Below are 12,214 nucleotides of genomic sequence, written 5' to 3' on the forward strand. Positions count from 1 at the left end.
TAAAATGTGGTATAAAGGAGTATGTTTTGGTCCGCAGTAGGTACCATCTACCAAGTTATGATTTAAATGACTTCTGGTTTTGTGATTTGACATACTTTTCTGCGACAAATACTACAAGCGTTATGAATTTTTAAACTTAAATACTAACTCAAAGGATTCCATTGCCTAACTGTACAGGGATTATTCATTATACATTTTATTAGCTGGAACACCGAGCCAAATTAATAACTATAAGGATTCTGAGAAAAAAATTCTGTTGTAAACTTGTATGCAAGTTTACATGACTGTTGGCTATAGACAAATGGTGGTTTAGACTAAACTTAAAAATGTTAAAGTCATTTGGGATGTTGGATTACAAATAATTAATTTATCACATAAAAAACATGATTAGACATTTTACCGAGCCAAGTAGGTAGGAACTTATTATTTTGTAAATTTGTAGTAAATAGATATACCTAAAAACACAGAAGAAACAAGTTCAGCAGCGATACATTAAGAGACCAAATGTAGACAACACAGCAGATAAACAACAGAAAAAAGTAAGCTATCTGCAATAAAATAGTTTTCACTCAATCATGTTTTCCAGGATTCTTTAAATAAAATAACTTAGTGATAAATAATGCACAGCCAAATTTAAACCCAGTAACTACTATGATGATTTACATTATTTTCTATAGGCACACAAGATTAGTGAAAGCAAGGAAGAAGCTGAGGTTAGTTCAAAACGATGCCTGCTGGTGATGATTCTGCCAAACCAGCATTGCCAGAAAGCCAAAGTGGTAAAAATTTGGGACCCACAGTGCCAAAAGTAACTAGTGTAGCATCTTCAGTGGCATCATGTACAACACAAAACGGTCATGATAGTACACATACTATTTCTGATGACAAAGTGTAGGACTTATATTTACATTACCTTTATTTATTTTTGATATGAAAGGTGAATTTAGAATTTGTGTATGAATGCTTATAATAATAAATATGTTATGTACTGAGGGTGTACCGGTGTTAAGGTTTGAATACTGGTGTAAAATAATGGGCGCCACCACGTGAATGGGCACGTGGACCCGGCTTTAAACTCTAACTCAGGGCGTTACGTGGCCCGTGTGCGGCGAGATATTAGCCCTCCTGATTTTAAATGCAACACCTGTTCCTAACCAAGCCCGCTCTCAGCGTCGGGCACGCTTCTAATTAACCGCAGTGGGCTCTTAGGGCGCCCCACACGCCGCTGACTGGTTAAGGACCCACGTGGCCCCCCCCCCCAACACAAAGACACGTGACTCAATAAAGTTGGTTTTTATTTACTCACGTTACACGCACTTACACAAACCTTTCTTGATACTGTTATAAAACGCCCGAGGCACGAATCGATTTAGGTGAGGAGGCGAACCACGCACGTAATCGCCTCAAGCCGTTACTTAATACACGGATGACCAAAAACTCCGGAGAGTAAAGAATTATTAATTAAGCAGTCTCTCCGACCGAGAGAGGCCCCGAGGATATAAAGAAAACAATTCGAATAAATTACTTAACAGAACTACTTCTCGGTGAAACAACGGTGATGTCCTCGGGGTGTCTGCAGAGACGTCCGCTCTCGGCCGGCTGAAGGAGGAGATTGGGGTGAGACAAGGGCTTGCGGCAGGCAACATGGCGCCCTTCGCGCCGAACACAATTACCGTTAACATCTTAGCTATTGCGTGCCTCGGGTTATTATTGAAAATAACATGAACTCTTTATAAAAATTAGCACATCACATCCATGACCAGACCGTCTGTAATTATTACTTATGTGGTAAAAGATAGTTTAAATCAAGTTGTATGCTAGTTCCTCCATCGCCCGCTAGGGAGCGTCCTTGTCCGTGCTTGCGCGTATTTTATTAAAAAAACATCATCAATTAATGAAACAAAAGGCACTCACATACATAATCATCGTGACACTATTTTGGGGCGAAAATAAAAGGGTTACAATAATTATTAATACATATAGGGGTGCGGCGCACTGCAGCTAAGCGCCCTCTTGCCGGGCTACCAACACACACACGCACAAGCGGGAGGTTTGAACAGAGATGGTGGTGTTTGGGCGGTGGCATTTCGGGCTCAAAGGGGCCGCAGGCCCGGACGACGTCAGTACTGAGACTGTAAGCTTTAAGTAGGGTATTTATGTAGTCTTAATTTGGTAACTAGGGAACTTTAAGGTAGTGTGCATACGTGGCAACATTGTGAACAACCTTTGTATACATTCTGGCAGGAACCGACAATAGGTGTGTAACGACAGTTACCACAATAAATTGGTATTGGAACTGTCATGAGCATGGTTATAGGCAGTATACACCATTGGCGACTACCATAAACGAGTTGTAACAGACACGTGAACATAGTGGGTTTTATTGGTTCATTGTATGAGTTTGTGCATGAACGAGTCATGGAAATCATACCGTGAAAGGCTTCAATTTTATTTTGTCGCGAATAAAATTACAGATGACGAGACAAAATGGGCCATGTTTTTTTACAATGTGTAGTGTGGAATTGTACAATCTGGTTACATCTCTTTTGTCTCCACAATCAATGGATGCTATGTCAGTGGGGGACATGCTTTCGAAGCTAACCAACTATTTTAAACCGAAGCCTGGTGAAACAGTTGAAAATTTCCAGTTTCTCCGCAGAGATCAACAAGGAGAAACGATCGCTGTTTATGCGGCAGAGCTGAGGCGGTTAGCAAACTACAATTTTCCCAACTTGGAACGCATGTTGTGGAATCGGCTCGAATGTGGAGTGAGGGACAGAGTGATTCAACATGTTTCTGCCACCAATAGTGATTTTTGGCAGAATTTTTAAATTTGAATTTTAAATTATCATCTTAACAGTAATTTTATAGCTTAAATTTAAACTTGTTCCGCTCACTGTACCCTCCCACTTAATCTTTGTTCTGCTGTTTCCTCGGGTCGTTCCCAGCGCAGTATCTGAGATTTAGCTGACCCTTTGCGAGACCGCCTCATCTTCTTTCCGCCTTAGTGCACGCCCGGCTCCTGAAATTCTCTCTGTCGGTGTGACCAGAACTGCTTTTCCCTGCAGTTTCCCAGGGCAGCTCGTTTCTCAGAGCTTGCCTGAGGTGAGCACTTACAGTCATGCCCCATTCTAATGTTCCAGGGCTATCGAGCACATATCTGCACCCCGGGTAAGACATTTCTCACGAGCCAGCACCCCGTCCCCTCCCTCTACACCGTGAATCTCAGCTAGAGCATTGACCGGTGCTTAACCCCAGTAAGCGACTGCCTTTCTCAAGGACTTGCCACTGGTGTTTAAATGTGCCGCACCTAACCTCTAGTGGCAAAATTGTCACTTACGTCCCCTGGGTGTTCGAGTTTTTTCTATACGCTACTGCCCTTTAGCGACCCACTTAACAAATGTTCTCCTGTCATTCTCTTCCAAGCCACTAGAGCGTTCCACCAATCTCCTCCATAAGCTCCCTTGCTTTTAAAGTAATCTTGTTCGAGTTGTGCGAATCGAATTCGCACCTGCTTCGGCCACTCCACAGTATATTGCGCTGCCATCAAGTACCAACAACAGTGTCAAGCTTTCTAAGCCTCCACTCTCAGATGTCTTTGAATCTTTTCAGGCCCTGAAGCCAAAGTATCCCCTCCTCCTTTCAAGGCGTAGCACCTGATTTAATTAAGCGTCACAGGTGCCATACCAGGGACTTATTGGCACGACTTCCGACTGACTGCATCGTTCTCGGCCAGCACTTAGCGAGATTCGCCTCCGACATTTACATTATGATGCAGTCACCTCATCAAGGGATGTTTTCCCATATCTCGTTTTAAGTCACCTTTTGTTATCAGTCAGTCAGTGTTTATAGTTCATAGTTTAATTTTTTTAAATTACGAATGCTTCCGCATCCACTGCGCTAGTTTCGCGCTGAGTTTCGTGGGTACCTCGACAAGACACCTCCTGATTTTAAGGAACATCCTGTTTTGGTTAGTTGTCGATACCCATTCTCTTTCCCAATAATTCCCTTTTTTTGCGGGAATTTGTGCCTAGTTAACAGCTGTCTGTGGACCAGGTCTAATTCCTTTGGATTTGGCTTCTTCGCAGAAAGGGTCCAAGATCCGGAGGCGAGATTGTGGCCAAAGGGTCTTCCTGGCACCATAAGAAATAACCACTCCAGACCCAAAGGATACGGAATTTCAACTTCCAAATTCTCCACGACGACTCAGAACCCCTTTTTCTTCCATGACACCCACAGCGAGCCACTTCTGCAAGAATTGGGATGTTAGCAAGTGGAGCAAATATGTGAAATTTAAATACCGCCACATTTTTATATTTATTTATGTAACCAACAAAAGGACCAGTGTGTAAATTCTACATGTTATCATTTTGAATTATGTTTTATCTTTAATTATGTCTTAATGAATTTGTGTAATAATTTTCTGACCGGACATATTATAAATTTAACCCAGTCAAACTTATCTCATTGTGATTATTATTATTAAGTTACTCTATTAAAAGGTTAAATTATTAATATAATTATTATTAAGTCAACAATACAATTCCATTCTTCAATTATCAAAATGATGAAGGTTTTTTATATAACAATTCAGACCTATAAAGTAAAATAAATCAAAGCACGCCTATAGATGAAACTGCATTTTTTTAGTTATTAATATAAAGTTACCGATCCACAGTCTCCACAGTGTTTTCAGTGAGACATTATCTTTTCTTTGTTTGGTCTTTAGTGTTGCCTCTGAGGTTCTAAGTTTTATTTGCCAGTTTCTTTTTTAAATCCCAGCTACTTCCAAGGCACATTATTATCTTTTTTTACTAAATATGGCCATTACATGTTCTACTAGCTAAAGACAAGCTCACATTTAAAGATGCAGTGGAAATTGCAATGGTGGCAGAGACGACTGGGAAAGACATAGCGGACTTAAGAAGTGCTACGACCGAGCATCGGGGTAAAGAGGTCAATATAATCTACTCAGCAAAAAAGCAGTGACTGTAAGGTATTACCCACAGGAACTATGAGAAGGCAAACTGAGAATTAAGCCACCAAAACGGACACAAGGGCTATTATGACCCAGAGGCTAGTATTACCCAGCAGTGTTGGCAATGCAACGGAAACCACTTGGCAGATAAGTGGTACCATGTGTGCCGTTTCAGTGCTACTTTCAGGCACAAATGTACGATTTACTTAATTTTATGAAATTTTTAATTTTTTTACTTTATCTTCCATATGATGTCCCACTGCTTTTTTTTCTCATCGAGATTTGTTCAGTCGAGTGTACCGACAGGTTAGTTTGTTTAGCAGTCCAGTGCTCCCAACGCCGTTCCCAGCGATTAAGGCTGAGGTTTGCTGGCGACATACTGGGCCAGCGATCGTCTCGTCTGGACCCTGCTAGGCGTCACGCGTCGAGCTGTTCACCCTAGACGGTAGTGTGACTAGAAAAGCTGTTCTCTGTTATCCTCTTCTTGTAGTTGTGCTGAAGTTAGCTGCCTCTTTCACGAAACTGTGTTCCGTTCATCAGCCCAACAACACGTATCGTCGTGTCGGACCATCCTGTTCCCAGGCCAGGTCAGTCACCGGTCGTCTCTGCAGACACCCCAGGGACCTCAAAGTTGATTCACTGATAGGTAGTTCTGTATATTTAATTAATCTATACCGCTTTATTAGTATCCTCGGGGCCTCTCTCGGTCGGTGGGGCTGTGTATTAAATAGTTTTTATACTCCCAGGAGTTTTTAACATTCACTCTACGTAAAAGATTGGGGCGGCCACGTGTGTGGTCCGCATCCTCAATCTATACCAATTTGTGCCTCGGGCGTTTCAACCGTGTAAAGAGGAGTGTAAGAGGGCGTGTAAAGTCTAAATAAACCAACTTAAATGAGTCACGTGTTTTGTGTTTGGGGGCCATGTGGGTCCTTCCTCCAGTCAGCGGCGTATGGGATGCCCTAAGGTGCCCACTGCGATTAGGTAGGAGCGTGCCCGACGCTAAGAGCGGGCTAGGTACAGGTGCAGGTGTCAACGCCGGAGTCAGGAGGGCCAATATCTCGCCGCACACGGGCCACGTGACGCCCTGAGTAAGAGTTTCCAGTCGGGTCCACGTGCCCACTCACGTGGTGGCGCCCACCAATTCCGCAATCAGTATAAAACGCAACACCGGTAGGCCCTCAAAGCAATGGACAGGCTGAACATAGTATACAAATGGTGAAGCAGAAACTGAGGAAGCTAGACAAGGGGGATTGAGTACGCTTGGCACGTATGTTTTTTCCTTACGCACAACCCCTTGATTAGAAAACCTTAAGACTCCTGCAGAGATGCCGATGAACTAGTACCTGGAGACCATTTGAACCAAAATGCATCTGAGTGCACGAGAAGACAATCAGGAAATTTTATGATCCCCAGAGACCAAAACTTACCAGGCTCGCCAGTTTGTTTCTGGTGATATAGTCTGGCTTCATTACTATTTGCATGAGCCAAAGTGGATAGCGGGCTGCATGATTGCAGGGCAAGGGCAGTTGATATACAGAATGCAGGACAAGCAAGGTCATGAACATCGGCATGACATTGATCAACAACTGCACCGTCTGGGCCAGAAAACAGGGGTTCCTCGAATTTGTGTCCACAAGAGATGAGGCAGCATGACACAGGGTGCCTCCAGTGTCACAGATGATGGTGACATCCATGTTAGGCCATGACCACTCCAGAGCCCAGTTGACTTCTGGAGTGCCATTACAGAGGGATGCAGAGGCAGTGATGGACAAGTCTACAATTAATTGCAGCAAACCAGGAAGCAGTGACACAATAAACAGTGGAACTACATATTTACATTGATATACTACTAAGGTTTTAATCAAAAACTGGTAAAATACGATAGTGGAAAAAAATTGTGCACCATAAATTTTTTTTATCTGGGAACAAACTTGATTTTTTTTCAACACATGAAAAACAAACAAAAAATTAAAACTCAAAAATATTTTGGTACCATTTAATGTATAGTTTTATACATAGTTAAGAAAAGTCAAAACAAAACTAAAAATTTTATGTTTTTCTTTTAATTTCACATTATGGGCAGCGAGCAAAGTAACTTGTTGGCTCAGTGGAACACTATCTGCGTGCTGAGCGAGCTAGCCGCTTCTGGAAACTCCCTCTCATGATGATTTAGATATGTATACAACAATAAAGAAATAATTGTTGTAATACTGATTTGACTATAGCGACTAAGTTTTCAACTGAGTGAATATGCAAAAAGTCTATTCACAATACAATTTACAAAAATCAAACTCAATGACTCACTAACTTAAGTATATAAATTCTAACCCACTTCCAGAAGGGCTGGAAACTTTACATTTCAATCTCAGCCTGTAATTCGAAAATGTGAAATTTTTAATTTTCAACCCCTTGGAAAAAAAGTGAACATCGGCATGCACCTTTAAAATTGGTGAAAACCTTCCGCCAGAAGTCTGTGATTGCAGAAAAATTGCAGAAAAATTGCAAAACAAGTAGTAAAAAAAACAAGGTAAAGATATTAAACATATAAAAAAGTAATAATGTAATAATGTAGATTATCAGTACTTAAACCAAATTAGCATCCTCAAATTCAGCTGGACGTGCCAACGCGTCTGCAGATTTTGGCTATACTATCTGTCCTATGAGTAAGTTAAAAATTAAATTAATACCTCAATGTAAATATCGCAATAATAAATAAACAAGTTGAGGGTATGGGGGCAAAGATTCAACGAGCGAAAGCGGTATCAAGAGAGCAAATGTGCGGAGCAATGAGGCTATATTGCTCCTTGCAGCACTTGGCCATATTGTTCTACAGTGTACCAAATGGAAACAAAAATAAAATTCTTTTGTTTGAACAGAATTTCAGAATAACATTCAAATAGCATAAATTTGAAGCCCGTAAAACGTTTATTTAATTGAGCCATGCCTAAATTATTAAACTTGTATGTACAAAAATAAAAAAACTTGTTTATCTAAAAACTTTAATAATGACCCGTAGAATTCACAATTACATGAGCGTCACTGTCGCCATGTTTAACTTTAGTGACTGTGCTGGCACATACCTAAGTTTAACCCATACATTTTAATTTTATTATGTTCACATGACACTCGAGAGAGTTCAGGATCTGCTAAGGTTATTGTGTATCTGAAAATGAGCTCATTGCTGGTATTGACACCTCGGCCATATTACCTTCATATTCAATCAGAATATAAGGAATTAAATTATTAAGTTCAAACATGCCCACAACTGCACAAGACTTAACCATGTTCCAGTTGATAGCATATTAATGTAATGACTTTCATATCTGAATGTTCAGTTAGTTTTAAACTGCATATAGTCACATTTCCATGAGAACATTTGTCTTTCATACTTTTAACTAGCGACACGATGGTATTACCTTGTTAGTTGTTAGAAAGTTTCTTAAAATGTCATAGCGAAATATGATCATCGGAAAGCTGAAACATATACAACACACTGTTGGGCAAGTTTGTTTGCTCAATGTAAAAAAGTAACACGTTTTCATTTTACAGAATGGGTGTTATTACATATTTAGATTCAATAAGAAATTTAATGTAAATATTATTTGTGCAAACTAAACAGTATTCTGATAAATAAATATTATTTTGTGTTGTGTCCGATGAATTATGCACATCTGAGAGGCAACATAACTTTGTTTGGATTTTTAGTTTGACTACCGAATGTGTCACACAGCAATGCAGTGAATCTCGTGGTCGAATTTATTAAAATGGTTGAACTTTTATAAAGTAAATATTGTTTTGTTATGTTGGAAAATATTGATAGCAAATAATTTATTTAATGGATTTAGCAATTTTGTCATGATAGCATTGTCTGAAGCAACCTAAATCACAGTAAGGACCTTGTCTCCACATTAGGTCATTAGAAACAGATGATGTCTAAACTGACAAGAACGTAGGAGCGATATAATGCACTTCATGGGAACTAAGTTCACAGTGTTACTCATGAGCATAAAAACCAGGTTTGATCCCGTTAAGAATTGAAACTGAGTCGCCTTGGAAGCAACTGAATGACCATGACCCCTGGTGACCCTTTCCAAAATAATGTATGTATACTTATACTGCGATTACATGATTTTATTTTCATCAAACACATTATCTAACATAATTCTATCCTGACTCTCAGCTAATATTTCGTAGAGTTTAAAAAAGGTTCTTTGTAGAAGCACATTGTCAACGGCCAATAAAAAATGTTGGTTTATTTGACTATAAATCAAGGAATTGCCCTAATTAGGATAACTTCCGCTAAGTAAACAAATTCTTACTCAAAATAAATAATTAAATTTATTTTTATCAAACACACCATAGCAAGTTTAATATATACTACCTCTCTTAGTCTTAACCAAATAAGTTGTTTCACAACAGTGATGACTTGGGAAAAGTGCTTAAATATACTAATTAAGAACATATATATATGCACAAAAATAATATTATTACAATTCTGGTGGGTTGAACTATGTTAATTATAGGTTTAGAACTGAAATGTACCAAAAATAGTAATATTTATTCTCTTTATATGCTGTTGAGGGTCAAAGTAATATGTCTAGTCTGGGTGTTTGAAGGAAAGGAACTAAAAAAGAGCAAGCAGAAAGTTAAAAGCTTTCAGAGATAGGCAATCAACACCCGTCCCCCATCCCTCCATTCATGATCTGTCTTAAACACAACACCTGCTGGGTGACAAAATTCCGGGAAAGGCACCCTCTTTCCTCCCCCTCGCTGGTTCAAAACTGAACCTCTCCATTGCTCAACTGTACAGCTAGTGCCCTCTATTGAGGAACTATATGTGAGTGTTCTTTTTTTGCACGCTCGAGAGAAACTCAGGATCTTAGCCTTAATGTCCATTCACAAATCACTAAGTATCTGTCAAGTACACAAATCACAGTCCTCAATGCAGCTCGGCTCAACAGAGGTTTGCCCTTCATCTCGCACCTGTCCACACGCAGTCTCGCACAACTCGATCACACATACACGGTCCCGCCGCTCACCGAACTCACACTTTTCTCAACTCGCCTGTTGAACTGCCGCAGAGGTCGGCATCGCAACTTACATACCCACTGGTCCTCTTTCTGGAACTGACCGCAGTGGTTGTGACATGTCAAGTAATTACGGGCCGATCCAATGCTCAAAGCATCCAGAACATCAGCGTGTTATTCACGCCACTCCACGCAGCGGCCTCAGTAAGGCTGGGGAATTCCCCGGCCGCTAAGAGAAAGATAAGAACGCCGAGGAAGAAGGGTGCAGGGGCAGGTGGGTGGCAAGGCCAGGCCACCCTAATCCCCAAAGGTATGCGCGCATGATGTCAGTGACCATACGGGGCCGCCAGGCCACTCAGGTACCTGGCGTGCATCACAGCCTTGCTTCCCACGTTTGTAATAATATTTACTATGGTGTTAAAACATTAAACATGTTAAAAGTTCAATTCATGAACTAAGATTCCTAAATCAATACATATCATAATTTCATCTACATAATATATTAAAAGTAAAATATCTTGGGGAATGGCAATAGGATAGGTAAGAAGAAAAACAAAAATAGCTGTAATGAACTTTAAAGCAATCAGTGTTGAATTTTTTAATTTATAACATTCACTCTAATATTTTTCTTAAAATACATTTCTTTCTTTTTTTCGAATTTCAAATCTTTTAAATAGTACAGATTCAATGGTATTCGAGGTTTTGAGGATCTGAACAGCCCATTCCTAATTTTATTTAAACTTACTTTCATAAAAATATTTACTTTAAGAGAAAATTTGAACTTTTATAAAACAATCATTAAAATATGTGAACGTAATAATTTGATATTTTTACAATTTAAATAAAAAATAAATTTGTTCAGTTTTAAAGATGTATACAAGGTTGAATGGAAGCAGGGATCTAATGAACCGTCTCTGGAAATTGGGAAGAGTGAAATGAAAATGTTAACTTAATGGCTGATGAAATTGTGGAAGTTTTAATATAAATAAATATTAGATGAAAAAATGATGAGATCATGATTGAGTTGGAATCACTGCAATAAAATAGGAAAAACAATCAAGTAACAAATAATAACAGACTTAAATAAAAACAATTTATCTTTGCAGATCAAGCCTTTTTTTTTACAATCATGGAAAAGAGAAATAAAAGCAAGCTTTCTTGGTAAACTACAAATGAAAAACTGTACATAAAAAGCCAAATTATTCTGCAACTTGCTACTCAAAGCATTACTCTGGTGTCATCTGGGCTGTGCCCCACAAAGTCGAATATGTCACCACCCCTCCTCACCCCTAACCAACTGGCATTTAAACTCCCCACCGGCAAAATGTGTATACATGTGTGTGAGTGCGCCACAAACTCCCGCAAGAAAGTGCAGTCGAGCCAGTGATAAGTAGTACTAATTAATATTGTAAGCTTTTTATATTATGTCAATAGTAATTAATATTGTAAACTTTTTCTTTTATGTTAATAGTTTCCATGTCCTTTCAGGTATTATAAACTATCAAACTTTTTATACTTAAACTACCACTTAGCAGTGGATCTGGACTGCCGAAGACCTTCTTAAATTTTATTAATTTGAACTGTAATTGTTTTACATAAATTGTTAAGGGGTTTTCAGTAGAAATTAATTAAATTGAAATTTAAGGTAAATATTGTGTGTGTGACTCACATCAGCAGCACGAATTTGGCTCGCCTAACGGTACTTTCAGTTTGGCACCATTGCACTGACAAACCACCTTTGTGGCCATCTCTCTCTCCCCAGTCGCTTCACATCGCCACCCAAGGCAGGATGCTCTCCTTACTCCGGGGGACTTCATCTTTGTATCAAATGACCAAAGCTATTTTTTTTCTTTTATTATTTTTGAATTGTTTTCTAGTATCCCCAGAGCTTACCTCGGGGGAGCGACTGCTTAATTTAATAATGTATCAATTCGCTCGGCGGAGATTGTCATAAATGGGAACCTTTTTGTCCAGACATGAGGTAGCCTGGACCTTCTGCAAGCCGGTGATGCTGGCTTTTGCAGTATCAATTTTTTGAAATCATAACTATTGTACGAGAGGCATGTAACAAAGCACCATGTAATAAATACCAGTTTCGCATACCTTGCGTTTTTCATAATTGTCTGACTACATGTGTGTCTGTGAATACCTAGGGGACTGTGGGATGCTTTTAAGTGCCCATGTGAGCATTCAGCGAAGCGTGCCC

General features: G+C 39.5%; 1 protein-coding gene across 1 annotated transcript in view; it reads right to left on the reverse strand.

Annotated features, from left to right (window-relative positions):
* The window catches only part of LOC134529275 (filamin-A), a 786,080-nt gene that overhangs the window by 370,327 nt on the left and 403,539 nt on the right, over positions 1-12,214 (reverse strand). The window lies entirely within an intron of this gene.

This window comes from Bacillus rossius, chromosome 2 (genome assembly GCF_032445375.1).
Source record: "Bacillus rossius redtenbacheri isolate Brsri chromosome 2, Brsri_v3, whole genome shotgun sequence".
Lineage (NCBI taxonomy): Eukaryota > Metazoa > Arthropoda > Insecta > Phasmatodea > Bacillidae > Bacillus > Bacillus rossius.